Source organism: Agelaius phoeniceus, chromosome 1 (genome assembly GCF_051311805.1).
Source record: "Agelaius phoeniceus isolate bAgePho1 chromosome 1, bAgePho1.hap1, whole genome shotgun sequence".
In the NCBI taxonomy this organism is placed as follows: Eukaryota; Metazoa; Chordata; class Aves; order Passeriformes; family Icteridae; genus Agelaius; species Agelaius phoeniceus.
In genome coordinates, this window is record NC_135265.1 from 74,369,426 (window position 1) to 74,395,262 (window position 25,837).

At 36.1% G+C, this 25,837-nt stretch overlaps 1 long non-coding RNA gene across 1 annotated transcript in view; it reads right to left on the bottom strand.

Annotated features, from left to right (window-relative positions):
- Positions 1-1,085: 1,085 nt before the first annotated feature.
- LOC143694603 (uncharacterized) overlaps positions 1,086-25,837 on the bottom strand; it is a 218,144-nt gene continuing 193,392 nt past the window's right edge. Inside the window, exons 8-11 of the long non-coding RNA XR_013183171.1 lie at positions 13,337-13,481; positions 9,859-9,984; positions 4,951-5,109; positions 1,086-2,786 (exon numbers count right to left, since the gene is read on the bottom strand). This is a non-coding gene — a long non-coding RNA (uncharacterized LOC143694603). The remainder of the gene's footprint in view (positions 2,787-4,950; positions 5,110-9,858; positions 9,985-13,336; positions 13,482-25,837) is intronic.

Genomic DNA, 25,837 nt, shown 5'->3' on the forward strand with positions numbered 1-25,837 from the left:
TCAGGGGCAGGGGGAGGGAAGGGATAGGTGAGCCACCAACCAGGTGGGAGGGGGGCAAGGCTCAGGGGACACTTGGACAGGCCAATGACCCCAGGGCTGAGGGGCATCTTTTGAACCTTTGCCAATCACACGATGCCCCTGCTGGAATGATAAGATTGACTGACAGCTCTTAGCAAGGAGGCAAGGGGGAGAGGAAGGGAGAGGTTGGCACACCTGGGGGACTGGGAAAGGTGAAACAGGAAATGGCATCACACTGCAACATTAGGGTAATAAAAATTAATTGCTAGACTCAGTTTTATGTTGAGATCAGCAGTTCTTAAAATAATGTTATGGACAGTGAAGACTCACAGGAGCTGCTTGTTTCTCAATATTCCATAAAGATCTTCATGGGTCACAAGCTATAATTTACTAATAAAGTCTTTCTGCCATTTCTCCACAGTAGAAATTAACCATCTTATATCAACATCTAGTATTCCTATTCTAGTATTGAATTTAATGAATTTCTTATTACATTTATTGAATTATACCTATAATTCTCTTCCTCATTATCTCAAACACTTCCTCAGAGATTATTGGGGTTGAAGGTTTGCTGGTAGTTATATTGGTGATATTTTGAATGAACAAGAATGAGTCTTGAATTTCCTTCTGCTAGGCCCAATAGGCTTCACATGAATATAATAAACATATATTTGTTTAAAAATTTTTTAAACATATTTGTTTTAAAAATTTTATAATAGTAGCACTAATTTATGGTTTCTTAATGTCGGCAAGATCTTCCCAGAAATATTGTTTCTGTCTTATTTACTGATGTCATTCATTGGGGTGGGATCCTGATTACTGCATAAGAAAAAAATTCTATAAAAGTATATGCAACTATTTCTGTTTTAATAATCACTCTCTTACTAAGTACTTGTAATGGGAAACTTAGTCTGAGGCCAAATATGTAGGAAATGATTTTCAGATAAATATGGAAAATAAAGAACCAAAAAAGTTCATTTATGACAAATACTAAAGTTCATTTATGACAATACAAAGCCATTAATTAGCAAATGTTACTAAAGATTGTACAGAGCTCTAAATTTCTCACTGATTTTCAAAATGAAAAAGGAAGACAAAAATTAACAAACTGCAGATTTGTCAATTCCTAAAAATTACCATTTTACAAAAAAGAGTATGTTTACTTTAATTAACACCATGATCAGATTACAGTACACCATGCTGTCCATAAGCTGTATTTTGACAATAAATGAGGCACTAACTCCTCCTGCTTATGGCAGATGCTCCCCTTTCCGTGCCTTCTCATGCTGTCTTCAGTTTTGTTTTGTTTCTTATTTTCTTTGTTTGCCTTTATGCAGATTTCTTTTTTCTTTCTTTTTTTTTTTTTCTACACGAACACAGTTTGAATATATAAATAGGCTAAGGAAGACATAAGAAAAAGGGATGGGGAAGAAGAGAAAGACAAAATGGATAAGGAAAGTGGAACAGGTAAGTGAATGTAAACAGGAAAGCTGACAAATCAGGGTAAGCAAGAATTAATTCCTTATTCCTGCATTTTCTTCTTAGGAGCACTAGAAAGCTAAATGATAGTAAGATTAGTATTAGACATGTGGCTCATATGTCTAATACTAATTTTGAGATTTTAGTGGCTTCCTAAAAGTAGAGATTCCTTTGTTTTTGTTTAAGATGTGTCCTTTATAATAATGCATAACACTTATGCTCCTCAAGTGTGAAAGCCTTCTTACTCAGAAGAAATGAGGAAGACAGGAAGTTGGAGAAAAAAAAATGAAAAGATGGCAATTAGGAATGGTAGGAAGATAATGAGTGAATCAATATAAGGTGATTGACATACTGGATCACTGACAAAGCTCACTGAAGGCAAGTAAAATCTTTCCATTCCTTTAAAGAAACTTTGGATAGTCTCCAGAGAAAAACAAAATTAAAATAAAATAAAATGTCTGTGAAAAAAAGAAAGGTATATTATCATATATTGACCAGAAAATTACAAAATATTTTATTTATACATTTATTTATGGCATTTATTTATGAAGATTTGTTTCTAGAATTCTGAACAATAGTTTGAACTTTCAAAAGAAGAAAGAGAAGGGGGTGGGGGGAGGCAAAACATTACATACCTTTTTGTTGCAGTCTTATTTTAAAATAGTATTCACAGATTTTAAACTTTTGTTTATGACAAAGTCACCTTTAGAATCAAGTTGCACATTTTGTTAAATTTAAATACACCAATAATGTAAGTTTAAATTTATATATGAATAATTTCTACCTCTTACTCTATAGTGACATTTTATGAAAGAATCAACATTGCAGAAGGTAATTACAATTTTTCTACTACCAAAACCTATCACACAGTTCTATAGTCTACAGGGAATTTACAAAGAAAAGGAGTGAAGGTCGATAATATCAAACTGTCCAAATAATGGCAGGTGTTTGGTCCCAAGGTGTGATTCCATATGGTACACATGCTTGCACAGTCAACACTTGTGTGTTTGGGGATTTTTTTCCCTTTTGTGGGTGCTCTTGGCTGCAAGCTGTGGGCAGAGCTGATCTGAAAGGCTGGTCAGGTGAGGCAGGTTTTGAGGCCAGTCACAGAGTTACAACATGCTCTGGGACAAACACATGGGGATGAAGCTCCTTGGGCCAGGCAAGCACCCTGCTGATGCTGCAGACAGGCTTCCCTGAATTTGGGCTAGCCAGCAAAACCAGGGCTGCCCACACTCCAGAGCCACTTCTTGTGGCAGCCTGTCTTTGTCATGCATCTGAACCATCTCCTGGAGTACAGCAGCATGAAAACAGAAGTAAATGCACAACACTATAAAAGCAAGTAAATTTTAGTTGATGTCTTTGCAGATGAAGTTATAAAAGAAGCAGAAAAATCCAGGAAAAATATCTTATCACGAACCAATGGGTACTGTTCTGTGGGAAGACTTCATCAGAGACACTCATGCCCTTTGGAAACCGAGACAGTGTCTAGACTTGAGCACAGTAACAAGACAGTAATTCAAATGGCAAAATGCAGAATGCTTCTCCTGTAACACTGTTCAAATCAATTAAAAAATGTAGATCGATAATGTCAAATTGAATTGCTTTGGGATTATTTAGAGGCTCCTCTTTTCCCAGCAGTCACATGTTTAAGGATTGTTACAAATTGTTCCAAGTATTAGGGGTATCAGCTAGACAAAACAAGTCTATTATTTGCAAAAAAGAAGTGCTAAAGTAACAGCTAAATGTAAGCAATTAAATCATGCTCTGACAACTGCATAGCTAAAAAAATGAATATAGCTTGTTCTCTCCCTCTGGGCCGAACCTGCCCTCTATGTAGACTATTCTGGAAAACTTGACTCTGCGTGGGGCATTTGGACAGTCTTTGATTTTCTCAAGGACTTCAGTGAAACCAAGCTCTTTTATGCTGTCAGAAGTATTGGAAAGGGTTTCTGTAGCTTAACATCTGACCTTTCTTCTGACATCCAGCTTGTTGTTTTTGATTTTGGGACTGTTTTTAAATTTTATGTTAATTTTTCTAACTGTTGTAGTCAAAATACTTGCATTACAGTTCCTTCCTTTTCCTTATTCTTGTCAGAGTGCTTTCCCTACTTATCTGTCTTTTAAGAGATTTCATATGGATTCAGATTCAGAAGTTTTCCTTAAAAGAAAAAGATAGAACAAACCAAAACCAATACCTGCAGTAAATAAAAAGGTCTAAAAGTCATTCTTTTAGAAAATTTCATTATTTTTTACTCATTTCAAATCTTAGAATACTACTTTAAGCTTCCCTTTTGGATAACCTGTGATTGATGTTAATGGCACTATTTCTGTTCTCTTAAGTTAAACAGCATTTGTAGGAGACAGAGATAAATGAATCAAATAATTTTGAATCAGAACCACTGCAAGAGGAGTGAACAGCTTTCAAGAAAAGATAACTCCTGCAGTTACTATTTATGAGTCAAGATTAGATATCATTCAATCTTGTGCTAGTGTCTCAGAAATTCTGTTGCCAGGCCCCTCTCTCTGGTTCAGATTTCCAAGGGATCACAAATACTTTAAATAGGAGGTTATTCTTCTAACCTGAACCTCTACATACAATTACCACAGAGACATGTCTCTATTAATGTAATTACATTTCTACCACTCTCAAATCTCCATTATATCATATGTTCTGGTGCAGAAAACATTTATGTAAAACACTATCCCTTGGGAATCAGCCTTCCTACTTTCTTCTAAACAGCCTCGTAGCACTCAATATTTTTAAAAGGCATGCTTCAAAGGATGCCCTCTGAAGCTGCATCCAATTTTGCATCTGTATCTTCTGTTTTATGTAGAAACTTTCATGTTAATTCAGCTGCTTTTTCAATGAAGCTTTCCAAACTAAGAAAGTACCGTGGAGAGCATTTAGGTTTTCAAGGGTTTAAGACACCTGCTTGGTTTTGGTAATTTTTATTTTTATTTTTTTCTCTGCAGAGAGCCTCTGGCTTCAGATAGGTACATAGGCCAGGTAAACATTTTACCATTTTGCATAGGTATATGCAAATGTTTTCCGTCAGAAATCAGACAGATATTCTAAGATCAGGAAGCATAATCCAAATCACAGAAATTCAGATAATGATGTTAGGTATTAATATTTACATGTACCATGACAAAATGCTGATAAACTTCTAAATTAGGAGACTAACCCAGGTACATTGAAAAGCTGACTCTCATTTTTAATTTTCTCAAATGCAATATCCAGACTTTAGAATCTGATACAGTGAACTCCAATCTGACAGAGCTCTTTTTTTTTTTTCCTTTGCTTTTTACAAGAGATTTGTTTATGAACAAAAGTCAAATTGCTTGGGAAACCCATTCTTTCACTGCTTTTTTATTTCCATTTGCTATACCCTTTTCCTTTTTACAACTCTTTACTTAATCTTTGTAAATGGCATTTGTCAGTGTACTCACCAGACTTGGAGCAAATTGGACATTACTAAGCAGCATCACTTTGTCAAAGCTGAAAATGCTCCCAAGCCATAACATGTTGGGTGGTTGGTAAACATGGAACACCAGCCTCACTCCACTCAGTGGGCTGTTTCTCACACTACTGCTGTTCACTCAGTCAACCTGCAGGGAGTAATTAAGGGTGAATGCAACTGACAGAGGCATGGAAAGCAGCCAGAAATCCTTTTGCCAAGCAGATATTTTTTATTATTATTACTATATTTATTATTTCTTTCCTCTTTGCTTTAGCAAAATAAGTTGCTTCACTTCCCCTCCAGTGCTGATAGTCAAAAACAGTGAGGTGAAGGAAAATCAAGTAAAGGTCAGTCCTGTTAACCAGAGAAAAGCCTCAGGTCACTCACTACTGTGATCATAATTAACAGCATATCTTTGTGCTAGTTAAAGGTTAAATGAGTGGAAAGAAGGGGGATAAGTGTGATGAAAAACAAGGAAACAGAAATAAATGTAATCTTTTCAGCAGGTAAAGGTGTGATACAGCACAGTTCATTGTCTGAGTGCATAGTCCCAGGGTTGGAGAGCCCTGGAATACATTGCAGACGTTGTCCCAACACTTCTGAACTAGGACAGAAGTACTGCATAGAGAGAAGAAATTAATTTTAGAAAAAATCAGTTAAATGTGAATTTACTCATTAGCACACCAATCAATTAGACTTGGTAAACTTGGTATTAGCCAGTGAAAGGACATCTTCTTTTACATGCCCAGTGGACAGATACTTCCTGGAGCTTTAAGTAACAGAAGAAGGCTACACTGAATTAAAAACATATGTATTTGCTGAAGCAACAACTAAGGAGACTGTAGATTGTCCCCCTATACACACAAATAGAAACACCCTGTCTTGTATTAACACAATCTAGTATGTACATGACCTCCTCAACCTGTGAAGTTTTAACAGAACTAGATTCCCAGACACAATGCAACTCTCACAGAATAGCTGTGTGGTTTACTAAAAATACTGTGAGGGAAATGGCTATTGTTAGGTTTTGGGTTTGGGGTCTTTTAGTTTGGGTGGGATTGGTTTTTTGATTCTGTTTCTTCTTCAGTGGAAAAACACTAACCAACGGCTTCTTTGAGCACAACATGCCAATCACATCCTCTTTTAACTAGTCTCCTGCTGCATGCTAAATCTTTATGGTGCCTTTGCCACACAACAGGCCTCTGTTCCAAAGGATAAACCTGGTGGGCCAAGGAACATCTATGCACATTTATTTAGCCAGGCAGAGGTATATGTGTGCTAAGAAACCCACCAGCCTGGTATGCTGGAATTCCCATGTCATGACAAACAAGCAAACAAAAAAGCTTTAATACACCTTACCTAAGGTGCAGCAATGCAAATAACCTGAACCATCACTTGCAAACCAAATACTTCCATGACTTTTCTTCCCATGCTAGCAGTATTAGGTATACCTGAGATGAGTTGTAGCATAAGATTTGCAGATGAAAAAGTGAAAGATATGGTTGACATAAATTTTTCTCTGCTTTAGCTGCAGCAACGGTGAAAAAGATTTTGTCCACAGAGGAAAAGAAGGGGAGCTGTAGAGCTGCTGAAAGCAGCTGAAAGGATCAGACCATACTCACTGTCTTTGGGGAAATCTCATCCTACTGGAAATAAGTAAACGAAGTCTGGGATGTTGCAGAGAAGAGCTCAAGTTCAACTCTTCTTCAGCTACCTGCAGTGTTCAGCCTTTTTTTTTATCTTTTGCCACTCCCTGTTTCATTTCACCTACTTCCTGTGTCCCCATATGGTGACCAAGCCATCCTTTCCCAAGCATATTCTATGCCTGGTTTCCAAAATTTCTTTCTACCAGTGCTATGGCTATGGATCCTTCTGCTCCATGTCTTCCTGATCTTCTAATAAAAGTTAATTATGATTGAATAGAAGGTAAATCTGTATGTCTAGGTCTATAGACAAGCAGTTTAGAGTCACATACTTTTAAAGCAGAGAATTTGCCTAGGCAAATTGCACCTACAAAAGTACTTTCAGGATTAGGCTCAATTTTTTCTTCTTTCCTTGCAATTTAGAAATTCTGTTGTACAATTACAGGGCTGCCTTGTTAAATGGACTTTTTTTTCTCAGAATTGGATGAGAAAATTATTTCCCTGTCCTGTTTTTCCAGGTAACTCAGTTTTACCCTGAAGTTACTACATCTACATACATCTTTAAGTGTAGTCTGGATTTGGCACCTATTAAACTCTGGTGTGTTTACCCAGTGAATGGCTACCACTGGTAAAGAATGATTAGTTGATTAAATTCATGATGTGGACATGAGTTCAGTGTTAATAAGGTGGACATAAAACATTCTACAAAGGTCACTAAAGAGTAAGCTGGAGAAATTAGGCCTTTTGATTACTATCAGCTGTATCACTGTAGAATGCAGTTAAATAATTTTTTCTCAAATGAATGGAAAACCTTTTTTTTTCTTTTTTATGGAAAAGCTTTCAAAGACTGAAGTGCATAAATTATCAGAGCTACTTTCACCACATTTTGATTTACTCCTAATTTAAATGTAACAATTAAAAAAAATTAAGCCTCTAACTGGTGTTATAGAGATTTGCATAAACCTGTTAAATACACAAACTGTCTCTCAGCTGAGATCCTGACTTTTAAGCTTCTCTTACCCTTCTGTATTTTAATAATAGCTCTATTCTATAGGGAAAAAATATTGTATTGCTTTTCAAGATCATTTTAAAAGAGGCTATACACTATTTATCCCTGCTAATAAGAATGCAGAGACACAGACTAAAATGAACTTCAAAATTTTTTTAAAGAAATTTCAGAGACCATGTCTTGGTCTAAGACAAGTTAAGAGAGTGGACACTCCAGCATGCACAATCTCTCCTTTAAGTTTTAACAACTCCCTTCTTCACCACTTAGGAGAAACTAATAAGAGTAGATATAAGTGAAAAAACAACGGTTTGCTAAAAAAGCAAACAGCAACATATTTTGGGCAAAAAATATCAATACATAATCAGTAGGTACGAAGTTGCTAAATCTCACAGACTCCCTGGGAACAAAGAGAAACAAAAATAGTGGAGAAGCCCCTCCCCAAGATGGCTCACTCCATGATGACCCTGTGGAGAGAGACAAAGGGAAAATAGAGGACAAAAACTACTTGTCTCCACTATTCCTCTGAAACAAAACAAAACAAACCCGAAAAAACAAACAAACAAAGAAACAAAAAAAAACCCACACAAAAAAAAGAGAAAAAAATAGTGGCTTATGAAGCAGTTCTGGTGTCAGATGGAAATTGATGGCATTGCTCAGGGAGCTCTGGCCCCACTGTGTCAGCCTCTGGTTCATTGGGTGTCAGTGCTGCTGTCCCAGCTTGCTGCCCCAATAGGGAAGGAAGAAAATGTCCACTGGAGCACAGAAGAATCGCGGCCTGATCTTGACCCGCTCCGGCTTTGTGCTGGGGACAGGTGTTGCAAAATTCACTATGAAATAGTTTGGAACTTGTGAAATGCAGCTTCTGTGGTTGCCACTCGGGGAGGTGCTTGAAGCAGCCCCCTCTGCAGCCCACCGAGAAACAGATAAAGATTCCTGCCTGATTCCTGCCTCAGCTCTCCACATGAGAACTCCAGGGAAAAAGAAGAGCCAAAAGGGCTTCTTCTTGAGTGCCTTGACCTTAAAAAGACTCAGCACCCCAAACCACAGCAGTTCCATTTCTGGCTGACAGATATCTATGGAATACCATAAGATTTTGGGTTACCCAGGGTACTTTCCACCCCTTATTCCATATCATGGCCACATAAATACCTTTCCTCTGTACACATATATATGTGTGGCTATATACAAATACAATTATTATTTCAGTAGCCACTGACCATTGCTCAGGATATGGATTTAGTTCATTGGTCCATGCTGGGTTATGTATTTGTTGAGGGAGGAACTTCCAAATTGGAGCAGAGAATTCCTTCACAACCTGGCCTATATCTTCCCACGTTCCATGCCACTCAGGATTTTCTGCCGCTGGTGCAGCTCTCCAGGCAACCTCTCTGGAAATGCCATTCCTGATTTTAAATAAGTTGTAGGCCATATAGGGAAGACATGGCAGAATTAGCAACAAAAATATGGTGTTTTGAACATTTAGAGGGAAGTGAACATTCTCAAAAGGTGATGTATGAGACCTGAAGTGAGGAGAAGGAGGCAAGAGGCTAGGAAAAATCATTCCCTCTTTTTTTTCCAACAGGCTGGGTGTGATTATTTATAGACCCCCCCTATTGGGTTATGCAGGGTAGCCCAGTATAAGGTAGCATTCTCTATTTTATCCAGACATGAATATCTCTTTCTTTCACCCTTCCATACTGCTGGGGTTCAGAGCAAGAAGAGAATGAATGAGCAAGAGAAACCTACATTGTATACAGGACCATCAATATTTAATCCTGTATTAGTGACAGGTTTAAGTTTTAGTATTTCATGGGCCATCTGACTTCAAATAGATGCTTTATCACATTAGAAAGTGGAGAGTCTTCCCTTCCTATGAGACATGGCAATCCTTCCATGGTCTGGCAGGCTGGAAGATATTGGTTCATAAAATCTTGACACTGGAAAACCATCTTAGGGAATATTTAGAGGTATGCATGGCTTGTTGTTTATAACTTTTCCCTCCCTCTCAGCCTGCAGAGTTCAATTCAAGGTTCAGTTTTATTTCAGAAAAAATAAAAGCATAGTGATAAGATCCAAAATTTCTAAATGCTATTCTAATGAAAAATGCAACAGAAGAAAAATGAACCACAACGAAAATGTAGGGGACATCTTATTAACATTTATGTTGCTTTATCTTTCCTCTTTGGAATAATGCTGACTTAACACTTGTCTCAAGGTGTGCAAGAGTAAAAGCAAAGACACATACCTAAAAATTATATGCCTCTAGCCACTAGCAGTCAAAAAATGTGCCTCATAAAAGATTCAGGCTTGAAAGACCTACATTTAATTTCAAAATTCATGGAACAGCATTCAAAAAATTAAGGTTTCATATCTGATGTTCAAAAGTTAAGGACAAACATTATCCTGAGATAAAAACACAGGGAAGTAAGTGTGGTAGCAAGAAAAGAGATGAGAGATGAGCAGAAACAGCACAGAGGGAAACAAAATATCATTTTGCATGTTAATTGGGGAATTAGTTCTGGAAGCACCAGGAGATATCTAACATAGACTCTCGATTTTTTTCAGCAGAACTGCTTTCTAATTGACGAGAACACTTATCCTTATTGAAATCTTCTTTTTCAAAACTGGAGGTAACCAGGTGGAAAAACTAACAACTCATATTTTAAAGTAAATTTCTGGTTTAACAAGAAGCATCAGGTACTTCATGCAAAGGATTTTTTTATTAAAAAATTAAACAGACATGAAAAAAAGGAGCTTTAAGGAAATTGTTTTCTCAGCCAGAGCAACTCTATGATTCTATGAAGCTGTATTGAGATAACAAAATTTAAAATAAGTACATATTATGATACATTAAAAAAAAAGAAAAAGAAATGTGTGTTCATGTATGCTTATTATGTATGTGATTGTACATATCATCTACATATATCAGAAATACATTTTTATAGGAAATACAAATTTATGTGTAGACTAATCAATGAATTGAAAAGATTAAATATTAGTCATCCAATTGTATATATTTGAGTAGTCACTCATACAGTAGACATTGTATGTGTAAAAATATTAGATTCAAAAAACCATTATATTTCTAATATGTTTTAAATAATATTTAAATTGCTGAGATTTAGATACTATTTCTTAGCCAGGCTGATAAACAGAGAGGCCAAATATATTTGAAGATGCAATAAACCAAATTCTATTCTTGCTAACACTGACACACTTTCATTTAGATAAATCTGAAAAGAATTTCACCCCACTACTGTATCTTTATTCAGTTAAATCTCTTTAATAGCATTAAGTCTGATTTAGGAAGTTCACAATCCATAATTAGATGTTTCTTTGAAACTGGCTGTTAAAAATGTCGTTTCAGAATAGCTTACCATTCAAATAATATATATCCATGGATTAATTGATTTGTCCAAACTTGCCAATTTTAGACATTACTTACTAATTAACATTAAAATTCACAAGCTTTTTACTTTTTTTTTTTTTTAATAAGAGCACTATTAAGTAATACCCTGATCTTTAGGAAAAATTACATTCAGTACAAAAATTAAGACCAGGTTTTAAGATTCAGTCACTATGAAAGGGCAGAAACAAAGCAAAACAAAATAAAATCCTTTGAAGTCACATCCTGTCATTCACTTTCAACTATTCTTTTGTGTTTCTGCCCCTTGCATTTAATTTTATTTCATTACATGTAACAAGACAAATTTCTCAAAAATCCATATTGATTCTGCTCATTTATTTTATCCCCTTTGACCACTACCTTCTTTAACCCTGAGGTATTTTGTAACAGAATTAATTTTAATCTAATTTGTTTTGTTAAGCCAAGGTTTTCCAATGTTCCAAATATAAGTGATATTTAATGGTGCTACTTCATCTTGTGAGGTCCAGACATTATGCAGAATACTTCTATTTTTTACCAGTAGTATGTGAAGACCAGATATTTTTTGGTATGGAATTCTTTGAGTTGATTTATTGCAATATACTTTACTTTTTCTAATATTTATTTTTTTAAATGTTGCAGTGACTTTAATTTTCTTTTTTGCTGAATAGAAAGGTCAGTGTGAGAATTTTCAGGGAAGAAAAATATTTTTTTCACCTGAAAATTCTCATAATGAAAATATCAGTCTAGAACTGAAGTTAAGAATAAACACATGAGAAACTGTGACATAGATAGAAAGGGACGAAAAGACATAACTATTAAATCTAGAAATAGTAAACTGAAGATCATGAGGAAAATCCATTATGATGGTTTTCAGAGACACGATAGTAGCCTGAAAACAATGATATCATCTGTGACCTTCTTGAGTGGTCCTCTATAAACATGTGGTTCCATGCCTGTGATTGTGAAGACTTGGGATTCAGCCACAGCAAAGGTCATTCAGGTTAGATCAGACAAAATCTTCACAGAAGTAACCCATTATTGTGGATTTCCTGGAAATATCATCACTATGCTGGATGAACATATCTGAAACTACAAAGATATATTTAGTTTTAGCTGATGCAGGTGATGAACAGTTTTGCTATTGAAGTTATTCTCAGTTCTGTATTTTTTGCAATTTTTATGGATTTAAAGAGGTTTGAAATGAAATAAAACTAATTTCTATATACATCAAATCTTAAAATATATAAGAAAGTAGAAAAAAAAAATGCTCACAAATCTCACTGAACAAGATCCTACCATTTTCCAAATGATTGTATCACAGTTATGGACCTAGAAGCTACATGAAAACAGTGCAGATAGCTTAGCTGAATAAAATACAGCGAAGAAGTATAGGCAGCTTTGGGATATGTAGCAAATTAAAGTTTTGATTGTAGAAATACATAATGAACTATTGAGCCAGAGAGTCTAGTCTAGGATAAAGTAAATCATACTTGCACACAAAGGAAATCAAGCGGCTCAGCAGTACTGAGTTACATGGGACTCTGTAGCTTGCTACAACAGGTTTAAAGATGGAATTGCTCTTTTTTGGAAACTTTTCTACACTTACATGTACCACACTGCACCAACTTGGTGGGCTGTGGCTGAATTTTCACTTTACCACTGTGGAAGGGATAATTTGCTATCACTCCGTGCAGTCACTAGTTCCTTGCATCAATGAACAAGAGAGCAGTCAGGGAAGAAAATGTGACTTCAAAAACACTAAGGTGTTTGAAGTGCCCTGACTTCCTCCAGTATTTGCTCTGATGATGTGTTGCCTTAGGAATACTCAAAAGCACTAAAGAGCTTCTCTCCAGCTCCCGTGATCTGCTTGACACAAGGAGCACTGATTAGCTATCAGGGAGCCATGAATCATCTCCCAGTTCTATTGATAAGTTAATATTCACCTTAGGGGAGGTAACATGCCACAGGAGTGCTAATGTACATGAGAAACTTGACCTGCCTGTTCAGACTGCAGTACCCCATCACCCTCCTGTGCCCTGCTTTTGAAATATTTCCTATTGGGGAGCTGGGAATTGGTTCCATCAGCTGTGGAAGTGATGGCTTTTCCACAGGGAGGATACTTTGAGTTTGCTCCTTTCTGACCCAATTACGCTGCTTGAAGGCAATGGATATGGCTGCATGTGTCTAAAATGTATCCACTGAGCTTCTCACAGACCTTAAAGGACTCTGAGCAGTCAAGGTCTGCTGCTAATGGTTTCAATAGGTAATAGGTCCTCCATTTGGCCTGTCACTCAAAGGAGGGAGAAGGAGAGCAGGTAACATTGAAAAAGGATACTTATTGGTGCAGAAAAAAGGAGAATTGCTCTTAAATGGCAAGAGACAGACTGTAGCTTTACAGAAAATCTGTAAAGTGGTCCTGAACCTGGATCCAGCTGATGCAACTGGTGACATGGGTCCACTCTGCTCCAGAGGCAGCTTTGCTAGAAAACAAGGAAGAAATGATTCCTTAGGGACAGGTGTTCATGGACACATAATATAGTTATCTTCCTAAATATGTTACATTCCTTAATGTTAATTGATAATCCTGGTTTTTATGTTAGGTGGTAGATCTCTGAAAATCTAATTGTTATTTAACATTGGTATTTGGTCTTTCAAAATACCAAATATATGAAGCAAAGAAGCTGGCACATTGTATTTGTTGAGTTTAAACTTAGAAATGTTGTAATAATTTACTAATTAAGTTGTGCTACATTGAGGACTGAGAAGAATAGAGGGTCAATGATATTTTTCGTATAATACAGAAGTCCTTTGTACTTAATACTTCAGTTTGTTCTAACTTTTCCTTTATCCCTGCTGTCACCAACATGCATTTTAAAAGCTTGCATGGGATTTATTCTTTTTGTTTCCATGGCAACAATGAGACTGATCCCTCAGATATGGAAATCTCCATTTATTCCGAAAATTGTTTCCTGGCAGGATTGTCTTGGATCTGAATCTTGCAATTGAATATACAGGAATTTTATCTTTACATATATCATGTATATTGCATATAGTCAGGGATAGAGATATTTGGCCTGCTTCCTCAACTATTGATTGTACTAGCTGCTGGTTTTGTTGGGCTTTAGATTCTATCTGGAATTAGGAGTTAACTATTTTGCTGGCCTTTGAACTACTGTAACCACATTTTTGGCTGTGAAGCTTGTGACATTTCTGCTTCCAGAAAAATGAATGCAAATTTTGTTACTTCAACAGAGGAAAGCAAGCACATCTGCTACTTTGCGTATTTGATCGTTTTAGTTGAATGATGATAGGCATTGCAAAGAATTGTTTATCTGGGTTTGTGGATTCATCTTCCAATCAGTTATTCAAAAAGTTACAGATTATAGTTTCACTGTATTTATGCTGGGACCCATTTTATATTACAAAGCTCTCAATTAATCTTGCAAATCAATAGGAGAAAAATCACTTTTCCTTGTTTGCTGAGCCATTTACTTTGTTTGTCATTCCTTCTTATCCTTGATTAAATTTGAAATCAGGTAGGTTTGCCTGCAAGCATGAGGAAAATCAAGCTCAGACACCTGAGTAGAAGTTAAATCAGACCAGAAGTAAATGCCTCAAGATTTGTGACTGCAGTGAGACAAATAACAGAGGTGACAGTAAATAAAGAGACGTTCTGTGATGATGTCCTCAGTGTTTCCCACATTTAGCAGTTTCAGCTATTTTTTCTGTTAGCTCTGCACTCTTTCAACCTCTGACATAGTGACAGGTTAAGCTATGTTAAGTAGAACAAACACTTATTTACATGGGAGTCAAATATCCAAATGTCTTGCTAAAAGAGCCTAAAGCAGTATAATTAACCCATCACAAAATATAATATACCAAAAATGCTTTTTATAATTTAATCTACTAATGATGCTCAGCATGCATTCACATTTTGCCCATTTTTTTATATGTCATACATCAGTGGTTAGATAAACACTCTGATTGCCATCATTTTTATGGCACTTTGAGAATACAAGTTGATAACTGCCATTAATCACAATCTCAGCAGCACAGCACTTTGAACATATCTGCCACAGAGCTCTGACAGCAGTGACCAATACGGGACATAACTTGTTCTGTTTAATACAAAAAACCATGTGCTTCATTGTTTTATGTCTACATACCATTTCAAGCACAGAGAGCCTCCAAAAGTCCTGACTATTAGGGAGATTGCTTGAATTCTTTGTACTCAGGATATGTTTTTTTTTTTCCCTTTTGGAACTAAAATACAAACTCACAGTGATTAAACTAAGAGTGGCTTTTTTATGCTTATTCATATTGTTCTCAACTACAAAAAAGCCCTTTGGCCTCTGAGGCCGTGTAGTTTCTGATGGAGAGTCACAGAGAGATAAGCAATTGCAGAAAAAGTGAGTTATGAACTTACAAATAGGAAAAATACCAGTACTGGGAATATCACGATCAGGAATCATTCATGAGGTGGTCCTGATTTAGCAATTTTCACAGTATTCTGTTTAACAATGAAACAACTACTGGATGTCAATTTCTGAACAAAAGGCAAAATTCAGCAGAGATAACATCAAGCCTCATGATCTTGGTAGCTCATCTGTGATTCTGTTTTTTGAGGGGTAGAGGGAGGAACTAGCCTATGCATCTTTGAACTATTACGTAATATGAATGAGTTTACAGATTATGTATACAGATGTTCTGAGTTATCAAATCTGCCATGATTTTTCTATAACAAAGTGCTAGTTTATTCACAAGCATTTTGGCGGTTACCTGAATGTACAAATATATGCTATAATTCCCTTAATATCTAACTAATTAGTTATATATTTAAGATATTTTTTTTTCTTGTTCTCTGATCACTTCAGCAGTTCATTTGAATCATTGTCCATTAATAAGTCACTGAGGAAGTTAGACTGAAGCAGTCAGACTGATGTTTCTCTTCAAACCAGGTATATTAACATCATTAGTCAACATTATTAATATAATTGAAAAAATTTAGAGAGAGAAGATGAAGTAAAAGATTAAACTCTATTTTGACTTTATACATGTTGTTATGGAAATTTCATCTGTAACATATGTAAGAAATAGTATACTTAATGATAAATCTTTTTATTTTCTAGATATTCCCATTCCTTGTCATTAATTGTCATTTCTTAGGTTGAACATCAGTGTTCATGGAAGATTAATGTTTTTTTTCACACAACAGGTGCACTAAACAAAGGAAGTATTTAAATCATGGAGTTGGTTTATGGGATGTATAAAAAGGCTGAAGAAATAAGTGCTATTGAAAGTCATCCTTGAAGGTGTTTAAAATTGGAATATATGTCACTATGAATAGAAGCTGACTTTGCCTATATTCAGTCTTCTTATTTTTAGACAGGATATTAATTTTTTAATTTTTAATCTTTACAACCATTCTTCTCCAGTTTAAGTGAACAACCTTTTTCATTGTTCATTAACAACGAACTTTTTATTGTTTTTTGAACAGACCATACTTTTGCCCTAACATAAAACGATAATAATTTTCATGGCCTATGATACTGAGGAGGTCAGACTAGATCAACCAAAGGTCTCTTTTGGCCTTAAAACCTTCTTATGTAGTAGGTTTTAGCTGGAAATAACAGTCCTGTCCATAACAGTCCTGATTGACTGCATGTTATTAAATTTAGTTATATGCTTATTGAAAACTAATTTGATTCTTAAAAAGTACAATTAAATCAAGAAGTCAGTGCAAGGTAAGGCTTGATGCAAAAATACTGCATCTAAAACTATGATGAAAATTGAATTCCCTCTCCCTTATTCTAGGTTTTTACCTACTATCCACAGTGACTGTGTTTGTTGCAGGCAGATGCTAAGACATAAATTTCATATGTGAATTAACTCCCCAGGCAAAAAAAGGTATGTAGTGTCTTTACTGAAGTAGTTTCTTGTTAAAATGTTTTGGGTTTGTGGGTTTGTGCGGTTTTTTTCTTGTTTTCTTGGTGTTTTTTGTTTTGGTTTTTTTTAGGTTGGTTGATTGTTTTTTGTTGTGTGGTTTTTTGGTTTTTTTTTAATCTGAGCTTCTGTATTCTTGACTCAAGTTCATTTGTAGATATCCGGTTGTTTAACTAGATGGGTAAAGTTAGAAAAACCCCACAGCCATACTTATCTGAGGAGAAAATGCTAAAATATGTAACAATTCTTAATTCCTAGGGCATTTGGGCTACCAGTCATTTTCAACTCCTTTGCAAGATGACTATTTCTTCCTTGAATAGAAGAAGGTCATGCCAATTGTGACCTCTGGCCTGGAGGTAGTTTTTTAACTATCCTGAATGTAATTTTGGTGGTGATAAAAGCAAGACCATAAATTCAATTCCAAAGGACCTACATAGTAAGAGCTGCTGTCTAGATCTGTGTGCTCCTGTTTTACCTTGCACTGACTTCTTTTATTCATGAGTATATCTCATACAAGCACTGAGCCAGCCTTGAAGGAAATCATGTGTCTACACATTGCATTAGGGAAGCAGGCTGATATGGCACCTTCCTGGTCTCCTGAAGGTTGCATGTTAATTTTACAAATATGTCAGTGTTTGTTCCTTGTTGGTGGCCTAGGAACAGGATACACAGGTTTCAGCTACAGCACAGAAGGATGGGCCTTTATGGGGGAGCTGAAACCATTTTTAACATACTTTTCCTCTAATGGGTGGTACTAGGATATGCAAATCAGTCAGATAAAACACTATAAAGAGGGTCAGGAAAGGAGAGCAGATGTTTAGCTTTTCCTGCCCATTGGATGGATCCTCCAGCAGCGTCATTCTGCTAAATTTTCTTTGTCCTGGAATGAATCCCAGTTGCACCAGATGTAGATAATTGGGTGAATATATATGTTAAATATATAAGAAATAATATTCTAAATGATTTTATTATTTTCATCACATATAATTTTCATATATAATTTTGAATACGAAACACAGACATTTGTCTATCTTCTGTGTGAATATGCTCATTCTGCACCTGAAATCTCAGTGTGCATTAAACAGACTTTTTGAGCTGTGAATTCAGTGATCCTAGAACTGAAAATAGTGACAAAGGTATGAGTTCCAAATTAAGTGTGAATAGCTCATTTTCTGTTTCTTCCCAATATAGCAAAAACTGTGCTTTTGAAAAGCAAAAATACATCAAATTGAAAATATCATAGAGATAAATTTACTCATTCTTTTTCCTGCATTCAAAATATTGTTAAATTTTCATTTTTAATTTTGTGTTATTATGAATCATAAGGTAGAAAACTTTATATAAAAGGCTAAATAAAAATAAAAGGTTATCCCAATGTTTACACTGTCTTAACTTATGATGCCTCCTGCTTAGGTTTTCCCAAAAATTTCCCTTTACACAGAGATGAAGAATTCTTGTATTTTTTAAGTTAAAGTTCAGGCTCTAATTTATGTGGTGTTTAAATTATGGAGTAGGGAAAACACAATTCATCAAAACAAAAACTCCCACCCAAAACAGCAAAAGCCCCTTAGATGTTGAAATTCTGATTCAGTGTAAAAATAGAGTAATTTTCCCCTGAAGTTCTCAACAAACTGTGGGTGAAGGAACAATGAGAGCTGCCTCACACAAAATCATAATAAAAATACCATTTTAAAGTTTGGCCAAAACTAATGATTTTTCAAAATCTTTTTGTTTTAATTTTTTGACAGCTTTTGAAATATAATATTGTTGTGATTATGATGGTGTTGGTACGTGGTTATTTTTTTATCCTACTGCAGATCTTTAATATAAGCACTAATAATTTTAATTTCAGTTTGTCTTTGGTCAAAGACCCTTAAATGTCTCATGTAAGACTATTTTTATCTTCACTAAAGACATAAAATCACCTTTTAGTCCATTCTGCTCTGCTAGATAATTAAGTACAAATATTTGATATTGATTTTATTTTAATCCAAATCACTTTACATTTATGAATTATCAATGTCAAAAAGTAAAAAAATATTCTCACATCTTCATTCCCCTTCTCCCTAATCTGACTACTGGTGGATTTACTGAAATCCCCTATTAGTAAATTCTTGGATTATATACTTATTCCTCAGGTGTTTCTATTCTATGCAGTTTTCTACACCTCTAGGTTGTCTCTCAGAAAAAAACCAAATCTAAATTTAAAGATGAGCTTATAATACCTTAGCTCATGTTAGTTGTCTGAAACGAATAATTAATTCATAAAGATCAAATTTAAAACTGACATTTTCTAACTTGTTCACTTTCTGTGCTAAAAATTGCTTGAGTGCATCTTTGTCAGAGCAGGGAATTTGGCTCACGGATTTTAAATGATTTGAGCATTTTGGTTCTAAATATTGCTACTGGTTTAAATTAAATTGCTTGGAAAGTTAAGGTTTCAATGTAGGGTTTCCTGAGTGAACATGATCATGGCCTCTGTGAAACTGCAAAGGGGTGTTTGGTTTTATTTTACTTTATCAAAGCTATCTAGCACTCCTGCTTTGAATAACAAAGCCCTAAATGAAACTTTGTGTATAAAATATCAGAATTTAAGATCAAATAATGAACTGTACTGTTGGAAATATAGTCTATCAAGTGACACATCTTACTCTTCAGCTCCCCTCTCTCAGCTACTATAAATATCTGGGATCCTCTGCAGGATAATTTATGGTTTTTCAGTCAAGGGACATTCCTGTATGATCATTTCAACCTAACCCTAGCAATTTTTTTCCCAACTTGGCTATGGTGTTTCACCTTTGAAATAACACATGCTGGAAAGAATTGAAAAGAAGAGGTTTTTGTGTTTCATCTGATGCCAACCAAGAGCTCATTTTTGATTCAGTAAAGTGTGGTAGATAAAAAGATTACATAACATGTTTTCTTTTCTTACTCTTGGAGTAATCACCATTTGGTAAAAAATGTTAAAACCCCTTCTGTTTTAAGCACAGAAGAATACTAGTTTTACATGAACTTATTTCAAAATCCAATGCCTGGATAGGACTAACAGGTCTATAGCAAGTCATCAAAGGTTTGAAAAGAAATTACTAAGTCCTCAATTTACCATATCTAGCAGAAAACATTGTTAAATGAATGAATTTCAATGGCTTATGTTCTTGGGGCACAGGTGGATTTTTCTCTACTTCCCAAGTCTCTCTCAATTCTGGATGTCTAAGAAGGAATTTGTAACGTATGCTACTAATAATGCAGCCAGCAGAGAGGATAATGTGAAAATAAAAGGTTCAGCTACATTTTTCACTACTGAGGTATGGTATATGATAGTAGCATATATTAATTCACATACTTTCTACATATATGTATAGAAAAATAGTGAATATCAGATATCACATTTTCATAATGTAAAGATAGAAATCAGTGAAGTTTATGCATATTCACCTTTTCATATCCACAGGCAGTATTATTGCACATACACTGAGAGCTGAACAAAAGTATTCATTGTGTCTGAAGGACAAAATAACCTATTTCTCTACATATACATTTTTCCACAGAAATTATCCATGACAAAAAAAATCACTTTCTTCTAAATACTGCAGAAGAGAAAATCTTGTGATATCAGCTTTGTCAAGTGACAATAAGGTAAAATATGTTCTTATTTACTAAGGAATAATGTTATCACTGCAGTGCTCTTGGTCAGAGTAAGATGATTCATCCTGTGTATCCTGAAGTATTAATAGTGAACATCACACTAGCAATTCTTTGAGTTCTTGAACTTTTGCAACTTATGTTCAAAACTGATGCAAATTTAGCTAAAAATACCAACAATCTCTCTTAAACATCCTTCTATTCTGGCCAGTTATACAGTGACTGATTCTGAGAAATATATAATTGCATTAAATACAAATAGAAATGTAGAGATTTAAAAAAGCATCATTTAAAAGGCTCATGCACACTGTATTTTCCCATCAGAGACCTCACAAAATGTCAACATGACTTACTTTTGTCATTCTGGTGCTATCTGGTCTTACAGACATTTACCTGAAAAAAGCTCAAACCCTGTGAAGTCATTAAATCCACCTGAGATGTCACCAGCAGAAATAAAGGCTAGTACATTTCACTTTCATTGGTAATGAACATGCATTTATAGTCCCCACATGACAATTTTAACAGAGACACTTCACTTTATGTCTTCTCAAACAAGTTTCCTGAAAGACTCCAAAATTTACTCTTTCCTTTTTTGAGGCACTGAGAGATACACACAGATGCCACATTAAAGGAAGAGTATAAAGTAAAATCTCTTCTCCAGCTCAGAAACAAAGATAATTGAGCAAAGGTGCATTTACAGGAAACTGTCAGGAGAGATTGCAGTGTGAGACAGACGCATTTTTTTGTTTAAATCCTTTTTTCCCCTGTGATATCTTACTCTTGCTAGCTAAAGAATGTTTTGATTTGACCACATTTTCCGAAGTTACTCTAATGTGTTGTCTTTAGACAAGGAGTTTGGAAAACACAGGGTTTCTATCTAGTCCATCATAGCTAAATAAATAAAATGTCAGAGGACAAAGAAAAGTAGTATCTCTTGCCCCCATGTCTGTGTTCAGTGCAGTGCAGAGTAATAGCAAAAGCTGTCATTTTAGGGCCAAGGCATAGCTTTCCAAATTACTCCTTCTCCATTAAAACAAGCAAACAATAAAACAAAAAAAAAAAACCCAAGCCCGACTGCAAAACATCAGGGAGACTCATAGAGATCAAGGGGACAGGATGCACAAATGACTTCCCATCAGTCATAGTAGGGCAGGTAAAACAGGTGTGTGAATGCAGGTCTGCCAGGCCCTGGAGTTAGCAATCCCAGGGGATTGGATAGGAGAAGACATCCTCTCTGCAAGAGACATCATGTAATGTTGATTGAACATCCACACTGTAAACCACCTGCATTTTATAGTGTGCAATGACAGAATTTTTTTCACCTGGCTTTTATCACAAAAGCTTGATTTTGAAGCCTTTGTTGCCTATATTATTTGCTTTTTGATTAAACATCACCCATTGTTATATATTCTGAGAAATGCTGGCCCTGCAGCGATTGTAAATCGATAGCTAGATGTAGAAGAATAGGAAGGATAAGGGAAAAAAAGAAAAGGACAGAAGTTTCTTACAGCTAAGTCAGAAAGAAAGTTAATAAAAAATAGGTCAGGCAATTTCAGCCCTTTCTCATATGAAACAAATGGGCTAATCTTAAGTAGGAGTCACACATAAGGATCTTCCGTGTATCTAGGGCTCATCAGGAAGTAGCATACAAGTAGCAATATAAAAATCCTTTTTCACTGATATCAGGAAGTTTGCAGGATAATAGATTATCCTGCAAAAAAATTTGTATTACATCTGTCTTTTTACCTAGGATTGAATAAACATTGCAGAAATTAAACTGATAGGTTATTCAGGTCATATACTCAGCAATGATTAAGCTGAAGAATCATATATAAAAATATCAAAATATGTTCTTAAAAAATGTCTAGAATGGTACTCTAAATGGATGAAAAAAGGAAAACAGAAGGTAAGGGGGTTTTTTTTGTTTTTTTTTTTTTTTCAAAAGACAATCATTTGGAAAAAACCCCTTCCATAATGCAATGAAATGATATTTGAAGTAACGCACATATAAAGCCTACAAATTGAAATCCTACTGGAACTCCTACTTATCTGTCTGCTGTAATTAAATTCATCATGGAATCTTGGGGAAGAAAAAAACAGAAAAAACCCATCCAAAAAATCCTATTTAGAATACACAAGGGAAAGACACTTCCAGATTTAGGTATAAAAATAGAAGACATCCAAGTGGCTCAAAGTTACAATTCAGGAAAGACTTTGTTAGTTGTATTTGGATCACAACTATAGCAACTGTTAGCATGTGTCACTGCCTCTAATGGTATATGGGTTCAATCAGAGCACACAGAATACCAGATGGGACTGGAGGAAGCTGTCAGCAGAAAGAAACTATACTCTCTGATTTTTGCATTCCTGTGCAAAAAGCCACTATTGTCAATTGTTTTTATCTGTAAAACCAATGCTTTTGTTAAAAATCTTGGCATGGTCTGGGATTACAAAGCCAGCAAGCACCAGATGGCTGAAGAGATTCAGGCCAGGTCTAGAGGCTCCTGCCAGCCTTGTTTCTGCAATCAGGAGTATGCAGTAATACAATCCATGCTCAACACGTCTGGGGGAGCAGATGCTCCTCACGTGTAGACACAGTAAGTACACTGGCAAAACTGTAGCGTGACTGGTAGAGAGATGCCTGATGAAAGTAAAGAAGAAGACTATTTAGAAGAGGGCAAAACACAGCATTGTTGGAATAGAGAATAGTTGCAATCTGCTGTGCTTGTTTTGAGCGGGATAGAGTTAGTAGCTGGTATGGGCCTGTGTTTTAGATTTGTGACCAAAACATTGCTGGTAACACAGGGATATTTCAATTATTTACACAGTGTCAAGAACCTTTCTGTTTCTCACCCCATTGCACCAACAAATAGGCTGCAGGTGCTCAAGGAGTTGGGAGGGGATACAGCTGGGAAAGCTGACCCCAGCTGACTAGAGAGATATTCCATACTGTATGTCATCATATTCAGCATATAATGCTGGAGAAAAAAAGGAGGAAGGAGGAGAGGTTGATGGTGTTTGGACAGAATGATAGTGTTTGTCTTCCCAGGTCACTACATATGATAAAGTCTTGCTTTCCTAGGGTTGGCTGAACACCTGTCTGTCTATGGGGAGCAGTGAATGAAATACTTATTTTGCTTTCTTTGTGGGAGTGGTTTTTGCTTTACCTATTTAACTGTCTTTATCTGAACCCACATATTTTCTCACTTTTGCTTTTCTGATTCATTTTCCCATCCTGCTGGTGTGGGAGTGAGTGCAGGACTGTGTGGGGCTTAGTTGTGGGCTGGGCTTAAACCACAACATCTGTGATCAAAAATTAACCTTAGCACAGGCATTACTTTAGATGGTAATGAATATCAATACCATGTCAGTAGGCAGCTGCAAATATGAAATTGTGTCTTTGCTCAACCTGAAAAAGAAAATACATTGACCACTGAGAGAACTGTCATTTCCCCAAAACTTTGAAGCATAAACTTCTAAGGGCCAGAAGAAAGATTAAAACCACTCCATGGTGAGCACCCTCATGATAGTGTGAGAAATTTCTGCAGGAACATGGAACTGAACTGAGGTTACCCAAATCTCGTTGTAGTATCTTCACAGAAGGCTGCTTGGCCTCATACACTAACATGCAAATATGTTGAAATAAAATGTTTCCTTCATCGTTATTGTGTTCTTGTAGTTCTTACTTCCATCATCTGTGGATTACTTCTCTTTAATAGAAACAAACATCAAAACTGTCATTTCTCTGGGAGTCATGTTGCTGTACTAGGCAACTACATACCTCTTCAGCAATGATGAATACCAGTTGAATGAGCTCCCCTTTCTCTGCATATGTCAGGCAGATACCTTCAGTCCATCCTGTAGCTGAAAATTTCTGATGAAATTTAGCTTTTCTTTGCACTTTTATTCTCTTCACAGTATCCATTTATTCCCTGTTGTAGATTGCTTTTAGGAGATCTTGTGGGAAAGGTATGATGAGGATGCAGGTGATGGGAGAAAAAGCATAGAGTGCCAAATAAAAGGATAAGTTGTGAGATTTGAAATGATTCTTTAACATTTGTGTGCTTCTTAATCAGAATCATAGAATATTTCAAGTCAGAAGAGACCCTTAAGGAACACTGAGTCCACCTCCCTGCTCCTAACAGGACTATCTTAACACTATAGCACATGATCAGGAGTACCGTCCATACACTCCTTGAACTCTAACAGGCTTAGGGTCATTTCCCTAGAAGGCCTGTTCCAGTGAATAACCATCTCCATGAAAAGGAACCTGGTGTCCCATCTGAGCTTTCCTGACATGGCTTAATTCTATTTCCTTGTGTCCTATCATTGGTCACCTGAGAGAGAACCATGCCTCCCCTTTCACTGCCCTCCTGAAGAAGGTGTTGACTGTGATGAGGTCACATCTCAGACTTTTCTGCATTGAGCAAACAAAGTATCTTTAGCTGCCCCTCATAAATCTTGCCCTTGAAAGTTTTCACCATCTTGACCCCTCTCCTTTTGATACAATCTAAGAATGTGATGCTCTTCTGTTGTTTTAGAGTCCAAACCTGCACACAATACTCAAGGGGATGCTGGACCTGTGAAGTACAGAGTGGGATAATCCCCTCCCTCAACCAGCTACTGATTCTGTACTTGATGTGCCCCAGGATATGGTTAGCCATTCCAGCTACCAAGGCTCACTGTTGACTCACATTCAATTTGTCTCTGACCAGGACCTCCAGATCTCTTTCTACAGGGTAGCTCTCTAGCTTCATGTCCCCCAACTCATATATGAAGATGTGATATTTCTATCCCAAGTGGGAAAACCAGAACTTGCTCTTGTAAAATTTCATACAGCTGGTGATTGTCCAGTTCTACAGTCTATGCAGATCTCTCTGTTACCTCTCTCTACCCTCAGTGGAGTCCACAGCTCCTCATTTAATATCATTGCCAAATTTACTTAAGGTACATGCATCCAGATAATTTATAAAAACATTAAAGAACACTGTCCCTAGAACTGGGCTTTGGATAAGCTCCCTTGTAACTGGCTGCCAGCCTGATACAATGCCATTTAGCATATTTCTTTGAGCCTCACCTATCAGCAATTGCTCACCCAACAAACATAGACATATGGAAGTGACACACCCAGCCAACAGCAAGGTGTTTGTTTGAGAGGCTTCTGAATTGAGCAGGCAGAAAGAAGTGAGGCTGCTGCAACCACATCCTCAGGTAAAGCCAGAAGTAAGGACAGCTGCAAACCTGGATAGGC